We start from the raw sequence: 12,266 nt of genomic DNA on the forward strand, positions 1-12,266 counted from the left end.
TTTTGTCCTTCCCTTTGAAATGTTGATGGGAAAGTGGGAGCTGGAACAACTGCCTTGAACCATGACATGGAACCCATACTTTGAGGTCTGCAGAGCAAATGAGAAAGAATCCTGTCTTCGTGATGTAACAGACCATCGTATTAGCCCTGATGTAACAGACCATCATATTAGCCCTGATGTAACAGAGCATCATATTAGCCCTTGACTATTCTCCTTGGATGGTTATGTGAGATTTTTTGGGTCTTGTTGAAGTGGCCAAACTATACCTCTTGGTGAATACGGTTTCTATGACTTAAGCACAGAATCCAGATAAATCACAGCCTGGCAGAGCAATCGCTACTTACGAGAGCTATAACAAATCATTTCTCAGTTATTAGAGTAAAATTGTTTCTAAATAATTGTTCTATCATTTGGGCCTTCTAACATACATGGTAACTTAATTTGCTCTTTTTTCCTTCAAGTCCTTTAAAATTAAAAAGAGGGAAAAAAACTTTCCTATACTGAGTTCCCCACTTCTGAAAAAGTTACTTCTTTAGTCTCATATGATAAAGACATAAAGGAAAACGAACGTTATATCTTTTCACATATTCTAGACTCTCTGATCAGTGAACATTGATTAGAAAACATTTTCCCATGAAAGATAATAATAAAACGCTTCTTACTATAGTCTTGCCCTTTGACTTGGCATTTTGTCCTCTAAAGTCGTCTTCTGGTTAGTACTGTACCCATGTGATGGGTCATCAGATACAGTTTGTACAGCTTGTCCTTAACCACAGTGACCCCTGTCAGTGATTTATAATCAGATTATTACTATCTCAACTACTCATACAGCTTTGAGTATTTGAACACCCTTAGCCAGTAAGTATTAAAGTGAACAATTCCAGGAAGCCAGGAGTGCAGTGAAACTCGTGTGGGCTTTGAATTCAGATGTGCCTGGATTTCTATCCTGGCGTTGACACTTACTGCGCTATTTCCCCTGGGTTAAACCTTTGACTTCTCTTAGTCTGTATCTGTAAATGAGGGTAATAGCATCTATTTCACAGCCTAGTTGAAAAGAATGCTTCATTCCTTGTAGGTGCTCAATAAATGTTGACTCCTTGGCCCCTACGAGATTTTTCTGACATAACGTCCACGGGTGAGCATGAAATATTTGACCCCTGTTTCTTATTCAATGTATTTACCTATTGTGAATATTGAAGGGTATTACTGGCCTTGCTCATAGAAGCTGGAGCACCCACCCCCTTTTTAATTATAGTGAAATCCATGAGGAATGGAAACAGAGCAACCACATTCTCTCAGATGTGCCATAGTCTAAGCAGTTAACTTCTTAGCTCCTCGCCATCTTTTCCACCTCACCTTGTTAACTTTTGGAGACTTTGGAGCAAATTTCATTGAAGGCTTGGGCTTCTGTGACAAGGATGTCTTTGAGAAGATCAACCACAACTCAGCCCACTTGGACGTTGTGTAAGTTGGTGTCAGGAGACCTGTAGCATCCATTTCCATCTGGCCACTGAGTAGGGGTGTGAACCTAGGTAAGGAAAGATGGGCAAAGAAGGGAGGGGAGCGTCACACACTGGCGTCTGTTGGGGGGACTAGGGGAGGGACAGCAGTGGGTAGGGAGGTTGGGGAGGGATAACATGTGGAGAAATGCCAGATATAGTTGACGGGGGGGATGGAGGCAGCAAACCACATTGCCATGTATGTACCTATGCAACAGTCCTACATGATCTGCACATGTACCCCAGAACCTAAAGTACAATAAAATATATATATATATATTTTATTTGAGACGGAGTTTCGCCCTTGTTACCCAGGCTGGAGTGCAATGGCGCGATCTCGGCTCACCGCAACCTCCGCCTCCCAGGTTCAGGCAACTCTCCTGCCTCAGCCTCCTGAGTAGCTGGGATTACAGGCAAGCGCCACCATGTCCAGCTAATTTTTTGTATTTTTTTTTTTATAGTAGAGACGGGGTTTCACCATGCTGACCAGGATGGTCTCGATCTCTTGATCTTGTGATCCACCCACCTCGGCCTCCCAAGGTGCTGGGATTACAGCTTGAGCCACCGCGCCTGGCCAATAAAAATATATATTAATAAATAAATGAATAAATAAATAAATAAGAATGTTTCAAGTGCTTACTATGCACCTTGTCATGTGTTAGTTGGTATCATTATTTAATTTCATCTTCCCAAGAGGCCTGTGATATAAGTATTCTTACACCCTTTTCAGGTGAAGAAACCAAGGTTTCCTTGCACTAAGTAACCTACTCTGAAATTATTGCAACAGAAATTGAACCCATCACTGACTGATTTCAAAGCTCTGTCCCTTTTGCTATGTATAATAAAATTCTGCCTCTTTGGCCCAACTGTACCTATGTTTCCTCTGCAAAATGCTATGGGACAGATGTTCTGCAAGGACCTTTATACTCTTGAATGATATAATTCCATCCTCTTCATTCTAAATGTGGGAATATAAAACTTACTCAGCTTTTTAAAGACTTAATAAGTCTTCCTCCAATAAATGTTCACACTAACTTTGACTCGGTATAATTGATACTTTTATATGTAAAAGATATAAAAAGAGTGAATATAGTATAATTGGCCGTAGGGAGCAAAGCATTATGTACCTGTTTTCTGTAGGCATCATATTTTCAGAAAACTCCTGTTTAAAATCTAAATTCTTTTATTTCTTTATTTTTTAAAATTCTGATTATACAACAGAACACAAATGAAATAATTCATAATCCATGCTGTGTTGAAAGAAGAAAGGGATTCAACAAGAACAACTGAGCCCAACAGCAGTCACTGTGGGCATGTTACACCTGAAGGAGCCAGGAGTACAAAAGGTCATTAACTTAATCCCGTTGTACTCTTCCTGGGTTGGCTAAATAGTCAACACAGCAACATCTAACACTGAGCTTCCTTCATTTGTCACATACATTTGAAGTTCAAAGATGTGAGTCTCGCAATGATTCGAAAAATAATTATTTGCCTTCTTTGGTGCCATAATGCTTTAATGTTTTTCTCTCTTGAACAGCAAGACCAGTTCTGGAGAGATTTGGCAGGTCTATGCTGGAGCTCAACGGTAATACCTTTCAAGTGGCAAATTCCGTTTTATATTTATGGATACAGCTGCCTTAGTCATAATTGGTAAGTCTCCATCTCAGTCACCAAGAAACATTACATTTGGTTGGGATTTGTTATTTCTATTTGTTGTCCTTTGTATACCTGTTTGAACAAAAAGAGGAGGCTACCCCTTTCTTTTTATTGTCAGTAAGCTGGCACTTTGTAAACACATTAGAATTTGTATTTTCTTTAGTTTATAATATAGTGCTATTGGAAGCTGCTGAAAATTAAAGGTATTTAAAAGAGATGCAGAGAACATATTTTCAACTACTCAGTAAACTGTAGATGCAGATTCATGATGGAATGGGCATTTAAGTAAAGTGACAGAGGTGCAGAGGTTACAGCTTCTGAGGCAGATGTTCTGTGAAAATGTGACCTGGTCCATTTCACTGCCATTTCTTTAACAGTACTATTTATGATGTACTCTAGCTGACTCACTTTATGGACCATATTTTGCAAATGTAAAATTCCCCATTTTGATTTCAGGTTTTATTACCACACGAACCTCCATGGCACAATGCATGATTTTTATGCACATGAGGCTTCCACTGGTGTCATGCACATTGTGAACTTCTGGCAAGGACAAATGACTCAACTCTCCCATGGAGCTGGAATTGCAGGGCCCCTTACATTGCTTCCAAATTTTGCAATTAATCAGCCCCACACATATGTTTTGGGTGTGTACTTTGCGCAAGGGCACAAATACTACAGCATGACTGCTGGGGTAACTTGATTCATTGGCAGCGTACTTCAGTTCTCCTTAGCTTACACCCAAGCTTTGACCTAATTAAGCACGTATTAATACTTAGTGCTTAAAAAAAGAAAGTTTATTTAAACAGTGTGTAAACAAAAAGTGAAAGATAGAAAAGGCACTGCCTTCTCCCCGTAATCTGTCATTCCTGCTTCTAACATGGAAGGTTCTCTGGGCCCAGGCATTCAGACATGTTCAGATGGATGTAAAGAGGAAGGCATGACACGTCAATAATCTCTCTGAGATATGACAGTGGTGCTGGGTTATCAAATTTATTTGCTCTGCTTATCGTTTTTATGATAAAGTCAAATGAGTTTCAGATGAGTCTCAAATTATGATCTGAGCTAGGTAAATGTGCTCCACAGCAGTCCTAAACCTGACAGGAGCTCTCTTCTGAGCTCCATGAGTTCTGTTGACATTTGGGCTAACCCTTTGACAAGAATATTGCCAAGTAGTAAGCTAACATTTTGGGGATCCATTTTCTTTCTCATTGGATGAGCAAGTATATGGCAGTGAGGCAAGGATGGAGGACTTCATTACAAGGATAACTCTCGATCAGGGTCGGGTGGGGGCGGGGCTGCTGCAGTTCACATCTTGTTTGTTCAGATAAGGGCGTTGAGACCCAGCTTCATTCCTCTTGGCATCCCTTGTGAGAACCACCACAGCAACCAGCAAGAAGGAACACAAAACAATCATCTGCAGAGGAAATGTCCTACCACGTAAGCCGATGCCTCACTACTCTTTCTCTTTAAAACCATGGTCGGCCAACAAACATGAAAAAATGTTCATAGTCGCTGGTTATTAGAGAAATGCAAATCAAAACCACATTGAAATACCACCTCATGCCAGTTAGAATGGCGATCATTAAAAAGTCTGGAGACAACAGATGCTGGAGAGGATGTGGAGAAATAGGAACACTTTTTTTTTTTTTTTGAGACGGAGTTTCGCTCTTGTTACCCAGGCTGGAGTTCAATGGCGCGATCTCGGCTCACGGCAACCTCCACCTCCTAGGTTCAGACAATTCTTCTGCCTCAGCCTCCCGAGTAGCTGGGATTACAGGCGTGCACCACCATGCCCAGCTAATTTTTTGTATTTTTAGTAGAGACGGGGTTTCACCATGTTGACCAGGATGGTCTCAATCTCTTGACCTCGTGGTCCACCCGCCTCGGCCTCCCAAAGTGCTGGGATTACAGGCGTGAGCCACCGCGCCCGGCCAGGAACACTTTTACACTGTTGGTGGGAGTGTAAATTAGTTCAATCATTGTGGAAGACAGTGTGGCGATTCTTCAAGGATCTAGACATAGAAATTCCATTTGACCCAGCAATCCCATTACTGGGTATATATCCAAAGGATTATAAATCATTCTATTATAAGGACACATGCACACATATGTTCTTAGTGGCACTGTTTACAATAGCAAAGACCTGGAATCAACCCAAATGTCCATTGATGATAGACTGGAAAAGGGGAACCAACCCAAATGTCCATTGATGATAGACTGGAAAAGGGGAACCAACCCAAATGTCCATTGATGATAGACTGAAAAAGGAAAATGTGGCACATATACATCATGGAATACTATGCAGCCATAAAAAATGATGAGTTCGTGTCCTTTGTAGGGACATGGATGAATCTGGAAACCATCATTCTCAGCAAACTGACACAAGAACAGAAAATGAAACACTGCATGTTCTCACTCACAGGTGGGTGTTGAACAATGAGAACACATGGACACAGGGAAGGGAGCATCACACACTAGGGTCTGTTGCGGGGGGCCAAGGAAGAGACAGCAAGGGGAGTGGTGGGGAGGTTGAAAAGGGATAACATGGGGAGAAATGCCAGTTGTAGGTGACGGGGGGATGGAGGAAGGAAACCACATTGCCACGTGCATACCTATGCAATAATCCTGCATGGTCTGCACATGCACCCCAGAACCTAAAGTAAAATTTAAAAAAACAAACCATGGTCAAATAGTTGCAGAGTGGACTATGAAACTATCCTTTTATGAGAGTGACTGACACCCAGTCACTGTCCAGTGGATGGCATTATAACTTGGCTATCGTGGTACTTTAAAATATACAAATTTCTTTAAATTTAGCAGCCACAAAAATTGGTAGCACCTCATTTAATTCTGATGGCAGCCCAGACAAAGAGAAGCTTTAAGGGTGAAGCATCTTGGGTTTAAATCTTGGCATCATCACTTTCTAGCTATATGGCCCTGCTGCTTCCCTGGGTCTAAATTTCCTTTCATCTTTTTAGCTACTGTGTATGACAACTACAATGTCTCACCTTACAAATGTGGAAAAAGTCAGAGATGCTGGAAAATTGCTTTGAATTCAGTCTTCTCCAAAAAATTCTCATGTACTTTCTCCTGCTCTTCATTTCCACTAAAACCACAGTCAATCCAAACTATTATTTTTCATCAGCCCACTGCATTAATCATAGATTGTTCTCTCTTACATTAACATTTTCTCAAACAACTGACCTATCACCAATCCATTCCCTCCATGGCAGCCAGAATGATCTTCTTATAAAGATATCTAAGCATGTGTCATGTTCTGCTTAACACATTTGGTTTCTCATCATTGCTCTGAAGATGAACACAAAATCATTAACAAGGCCTATAAGGAAAGGTGTCCTCTAGCACTTGCCTACCTAGTCAGCTGATGTCACAAGACTTTGCTCCTTGCTCTACTTAGTAAGTTAAGAAAGGTAAGAAACATGGGCATCTTGTACCTGAACCACTTTCCAAAGATAAGCCTAGTATAGAAAACATTAGACAAATGTTTCCTTGGGGACCCGTCACCTGCCATAGTCTGATTCAAACTGTCCCCAGCTAAAATGTGCATACATGCTCCAACCCTTATAAATCTGTAGCTTAGAAAAGAGAATGCATTTTCCTATAGACCCTGTGTTACAAAAACCAATTAAATTTCAAGGCCATAAAAGCCTATTTTGCCTACAAGCTAGCAAAACTCTCCTACTGAAAATGCCATAGCTTCCTATATGACAAAATAACAATATTTGACAAAGTAATAATGGCTAATATTTATTTAGTACTTACAAAATTCCAGGTTTTCTTTTCAGCATTTAATGTATATTAACTATCCCCAAATTTATGAAGTAATTACTGTCATAATCTCTATTGCACATATAAAATGAGGCATATTGATTCCAATAAGGAAAAAAAAATCAAGTGGAAGTAAACTACAGTCATAGATTTTAGAAGAAGTCATGTTCATATGCCTCCTATTCTTAATTCTAATGTTAATAGAATAGCAGCTTAAGTTTCAGTAACCAAGCATAGTTCAGCAACCAAGATATTTTTGTTCCTTATTTCATACATTTAAAAGCAAACTCTACAAAATATAAAAATTTTCGAATTAAGAATTCAATACTTATTTCTCAGCCTTTGAAATTTCTCATAACTGTGACAATAAAACAGTCCCTGCTTTTAGTGATTTGCATTTTGCTTCTGTCTGCTCAAAACTGTGGTTCAAAACTCACCCTCTTGATTTGTTCATTCAAAAATTTCTGTTAATATCTGAATAGGTGACAAAACAGCATGGGTATAGTCTAGTACTTACAGAATGATAGTCAATTTCCAAGGGTAACTCCATTTCAGACACCATCTCTAGGAATGCATAGCAATAAAAACCCTAAGCCATATTGAATTGCCTAATTTTTTCTTCTCCCAGGTTGGGATTGTTCCTTACAGTGTGGTGCTAAATCTCTGTTTAGCTTTTTTATATTTTTATTTTTATTTTTTAAAGGCTTAAGCAGATTCTGTATGTTTAAAAAGATCAGATCTCAGGTTATTAATATTTGAGCAATTGCAAAAAAAATTGAGCTGAAATTCCAGAGAGCATCACTGATTCATTTTCATCTATTGCCTTTGTTGTTTCTCACATTAGGGAACATTTGGCTGGAGCATGTTTAATTTGGGAGAATTATTTAAAAGTGTTTTTATTGCCTACAATGATTTTCAATAATAGGTCAGCAAATGAACGGACTTAAATATATGTTTTATTGAAAGCTTAAAATATTTTAGATTCAAAGGGATGCTCTAATATAAAACTGTAAGGTTTTGCGAAAGTAGACATGTCTTAGTTGTGATCATGTAAGCAAGGTGAATAATTAAATCTTGCTTACATAGTTGATATTCTTATCATAGAGTGTAACCAGGAAACATGTCATCTATTTTTTTATTCCATCTTCTGCCCTACTTTTTCCCCAACACCATGGCCTCCATACCATCCTAATGTACTTTCATTTAAATAAGTGTTGTAAATATAATACAAAAGAAGATGTTATGTGGTTTTTAATATATAGTTAATACATAGAGTAGCCCCCCTTTATCCACGAGGGACATTGCAAGCACCCCAGTGGATGCCTGGAACTGAGGATACTACCAACCCTATAAACGCTATGTGTTTTCCTATACATACATACCTATTATAAAGTTTAATTTATAAATTAGGCACAGTAAGAGATTCATAACAACAACTAATGATAAAATGGACCAACTAAACATATGGCAGCATCACCGTATTTGCGCTTTGGCATCATTATTAAGTGAAATAAGGGTTACTTGAACCCAAGCACTGCAATACTGGGATGGTCAATCATGCAAATATGTGGGCTGCTAAGTGACTAATGGGTGGGTTGTGTAGACAGTGTGGACATGTTGGACAAAGAGATGCTTTATGTCCTACATGGGGCTGAGCAAGATAGTGAGAGAGTTCACCATGCTACTCAGCATGGCACAAACATAGTTCACTGCAGACTTGAACTCGTGGACTCAAGAAATCTTCTTGCCTTCACCTCCAAAAGTACTGGGATGACAGGTGTGAACCTGGCCCAATTATTCTTATATTAAGAATTGATTGATAGGCAAGGAGAGCCATATGCTCACAGCCCATTAAAGCATTCAGCATGGTGTGCAATTTACAACTTATACATTTCTTTTTCTGGAACTTTCCAGTTAATATTTTTAGACCATGGTTGACTGTGGGTAACTGAGGCCACAGTAAGTGAAACAGTGGATAAGAGGGACTACTGTATAGATGGTATACAGTAGTATATATTCAAATCTTCATAATGTACTTAATAAATAAGATTCTTCAAACTACTGCAATGATAAACAAGTTTGGCACAGGGCCCTTCCAAACAGGCCTAACACAGGAAGGGCCTAAACATTCTCGTTTAATGCCGTGCCAGGAATTAAACCTTTGATTATGGGGAGATGGGACATTAGCAGTTGGGAGGTGCACAATGTCTATTTACTGACCAGTGCAGAAATATTTAAACATTGTAACTCACTGAATGTCTGTACAGGTGCATACTGGCTTATGAAAGTCCTGATCTCAGTGTGAGATCAGTTGGTGATAGGCAGCCAGAGAAACACATCGCTTTGCATTTATCATTTTATGATCCTATCTTAGCATTGCTATTTGAGAACCTAGTTCTGTGATATCTCTAGCTGTAGCTTGTAAGGGAGAGCCCCCGATGAGCTTTTCATGATGCAAATGGTCTTTTGTCACGCCTGTATTCTTTATTGATTTGGTAAATGGAATATCTCAGAACATTGACAGGTGAGTTTTTAGCCTTTACAAAATATATGCACTCCTGCAGGACATGGTGGCTCACACCTGTAATCAGTCCTAGCACTTTGGGAGGCCGAGGCAGGCAGATCATTAGAGGTCAGGAGTTCAAGACGAGCTCGGCCAAGATCTTGAAACCCCGTCTCTACTAAAAATACAGAAATTAGCCGGGCATGGTGGCACATGCCTGTAATCCCAGCTAGTTGAGGCTGAGGCAGGAGAATTGCTTGAGCCCTGGAGGTGGAGGTTGTAGCAAGCCGAGATGGTGCTATTGCACTCCAGTCTGGGGGACAAAAGTGAAACTCCATCTCCAAAAAAATGAAAATTGTATATATCCACTCTTGCATACTGCTTCTCTGAGCCCTCTTTCCTTCTGCTACAGTAGCAATTCTGACCTTTCTACTTCATTTATGGTAGGCTGTTGCTTCCTCCAAGCACACTTAAATTTTTCTCAAGGGACCTAAGGATATTACACTCTATATTCCAGGACAATGATCCCACATCAACATATTTTTCCTCATTCGACTTTATGTTCTGTCCCTTTTAATCCAGCACCCCTAGAATTTATTTCCAAGCCCTCTTCTAGTTTTCTTCTGGTCCATGTTGACTACTAGACCCTACCCCTCCTTTGGTGTCCTTTATCCTCTTTGTCAGTCTAACACTTCCCCAGCCAGGTTATATTGTGATTTTAACAATAATTATTGTTCTGGAGGACTGGACAACTCCTGCAGGTCCAGAAGGTGCACTTAAAACTGGGGATTTAAGATGTTCAAGGGGATCTTATATCAGAGTATCCCCTTCTTTCCTAATTGAGGTCTTGGTCTTGACAGCAGATTTGCTTAGGTTGAGAATTCAACCATTTTTGGAGGTCTGACACTTTTTATAAAAAATTAATTTGAGGCCTGGCTGTCAGCATTTTTGCCATTAAGCTCCAAGAGATCTGACTCTCTTCATATGCTGCTAAGATTTCAGTCTTTCATACCAACTCCTTAATTGTGAATTTTCTATTCTCAGCTGTTTATTACTTTTTCTAAATCATCAGTTGTCTCTGTCAATAATGAGATAATTTCGTTATTCTTATAATGACCCTGTAATTCTCAAACAACTGATACATTGCATCCACGAGTGCATTTCCTTCCATTATTATAGCAACACCACTCACCACCCAGTAAGCATTTTAACAATGTCATTGCTACCCTTGCCAGGAGTTCCATCACCACCAGTGATAGGGTCCTCATTGCCAAGGTAATGGCAGGTATTCAAGCTCCGTTTTAGCGTTTGTATTCCCTGGCCACTGCTGGTATCAATGAATGCTGGTTGGATAGATACCTGTGGAAAAGGAAAAGCAAACATCACCAGGCAGAGGGAGAAACTGGTCAGCAATGCAGTCCTAAGGAAGGCCTCAAAGGATCCACTGGAAGTATGAAAACTGAGCTAGCCTGTCTGGATTTTTCTAAGTTGAGACAAAAAAGGTCAGGAAAGACTTTTGTCAGGGACTTTTGCCAAGGTAGTTCTCATCAGTCTAGGTGAGTGACTCTTAAACTTTAGCATGTATCAGAATCAGAACCCAGGAGGGCTTAATAAAACAGATTGTTGGGTCCTACTGCCAGAGTTTCTAATGAGGTCTGGAAGGAGGCCAGAGAACTTGCATTTCTAACAAGTTCCCAAGTGATGCTGCTGCTTCTTGTCCAGGGATTGCATCTGGGGAATCACTGGTATAGTCCATTTCCTGGATGGGGGCCTGTCAGCTGGCAGCACTTCCCACAGTTGAGGAGAACGAGGTGATCAATCCTGAGAGGAGATCTGGAAAGCAGGCCCCAACTGCTAGCATGAACTCCAGAGTCTGTAAGAGGCATAATCCTGCAGATTCCTCCACTCACTAGATTTTTGACCTTAGGATGTTATCCGACTTCTCTGAGATTTGTTTCTAAACTGTCTATAATAACACCTAATGTAAGGAATATTGTGAGAAAAAATTGCCACTCTTTATTTGTTCCTTAACTCAGTAATTGGCACCACTATCCAACCAGTTGCCCCAGTTAGAATGTTGGCAGTCATCTTGGTCTTACCTCTTCCCATCATCTAATCAGTGCACTAAAGCTTGGCAGCTCTACCATTTAAATGTCTCTTGATAGATCAATTTCCTTTTAAGGCCATTGACAATACCCTAGTTCAGCTGTAAGTCATTCTTCACCTATGAACTGGCTTATCTGCCACCATTTTTTTTCTGCCATTTTATTCCATAAAAGCATCCAGATTTCCTAAAATATTAGCTTGATCTGATCCTCACGTGCTCAGAAGTCTTAAGTGGCTCCCTACTGTTCTTGGGATAGAATGTCATCATTTAAACTTGGTCCTGCCCTTCAGAAGACCTCTACTACCTTTCCACCCTCACATATCACCACTCATGCCAGCATAATTTACTCTGTAATCCTATTAACTATTTGTGTTTCTTTCAAAGTTCTTTTCTTTAACCTTCAGACTTTGCATAGAGTGTGCACTCTTTATGGTATGCTTTTCCCTTATTTTCTGTGATACCTTTTCCAGACTTCAAAATATCCTTCAGGTCTCACTTCTGCAAACATCTCTTGACTCATCAAGGCTGGTTAAGTGTCCCTATTATGTATTCCCATGACATCCTATGTTTTTCTTAGTTTTGCCATTGTTAACTACCTCTTTATTTCTTTGTTCCTCAATCTCCACCTTCCACAAGGTTGAGATTAAGTAGAGCTTCACATTCCAAATTTGGGAAGTCCACATTAGTAAGCCACATGCTTGACACATGA

The 12,266-nt window shown here is 39.9% G+C and overlaps 1 protein-coding gene across 1 annotated transcript in view; it reads right to left on the reverse strand.

Moving 5' to 3' along the window:
- Nucleotides 1-12,266, reverse strand: part of PRMT6 (protein arginine methyltransferase 6) — a 107,477-nt gene that overhangs the window by 22,612 nt on the left and 72,599 nt on the right. Inside the window, exon 4 of the mRNA XM_078332622.1 lies at nucleotides 1,357-1,528. The gene's annotated coding sequence lies outside the window, so the exon portion shown is untranslated. The remainder of the gene's footprint in view (nucleotides 1-1,356; nucleotides 1,529-12,266) is intronic.

The sequence above is a fragment of the Callithrix jacchus genome, chromosome 7, assembly GCF_049354715.1.
Source record: "Callithrix jacchus isolate 240 chromosome 7, calJac240_pri, whole genome shotgun sequence".
NCBI lineage: Eukaryota > Metazoa > Chordata > Mammalia > Primates > Cebidae > Callithrix > Callithrix jacchus.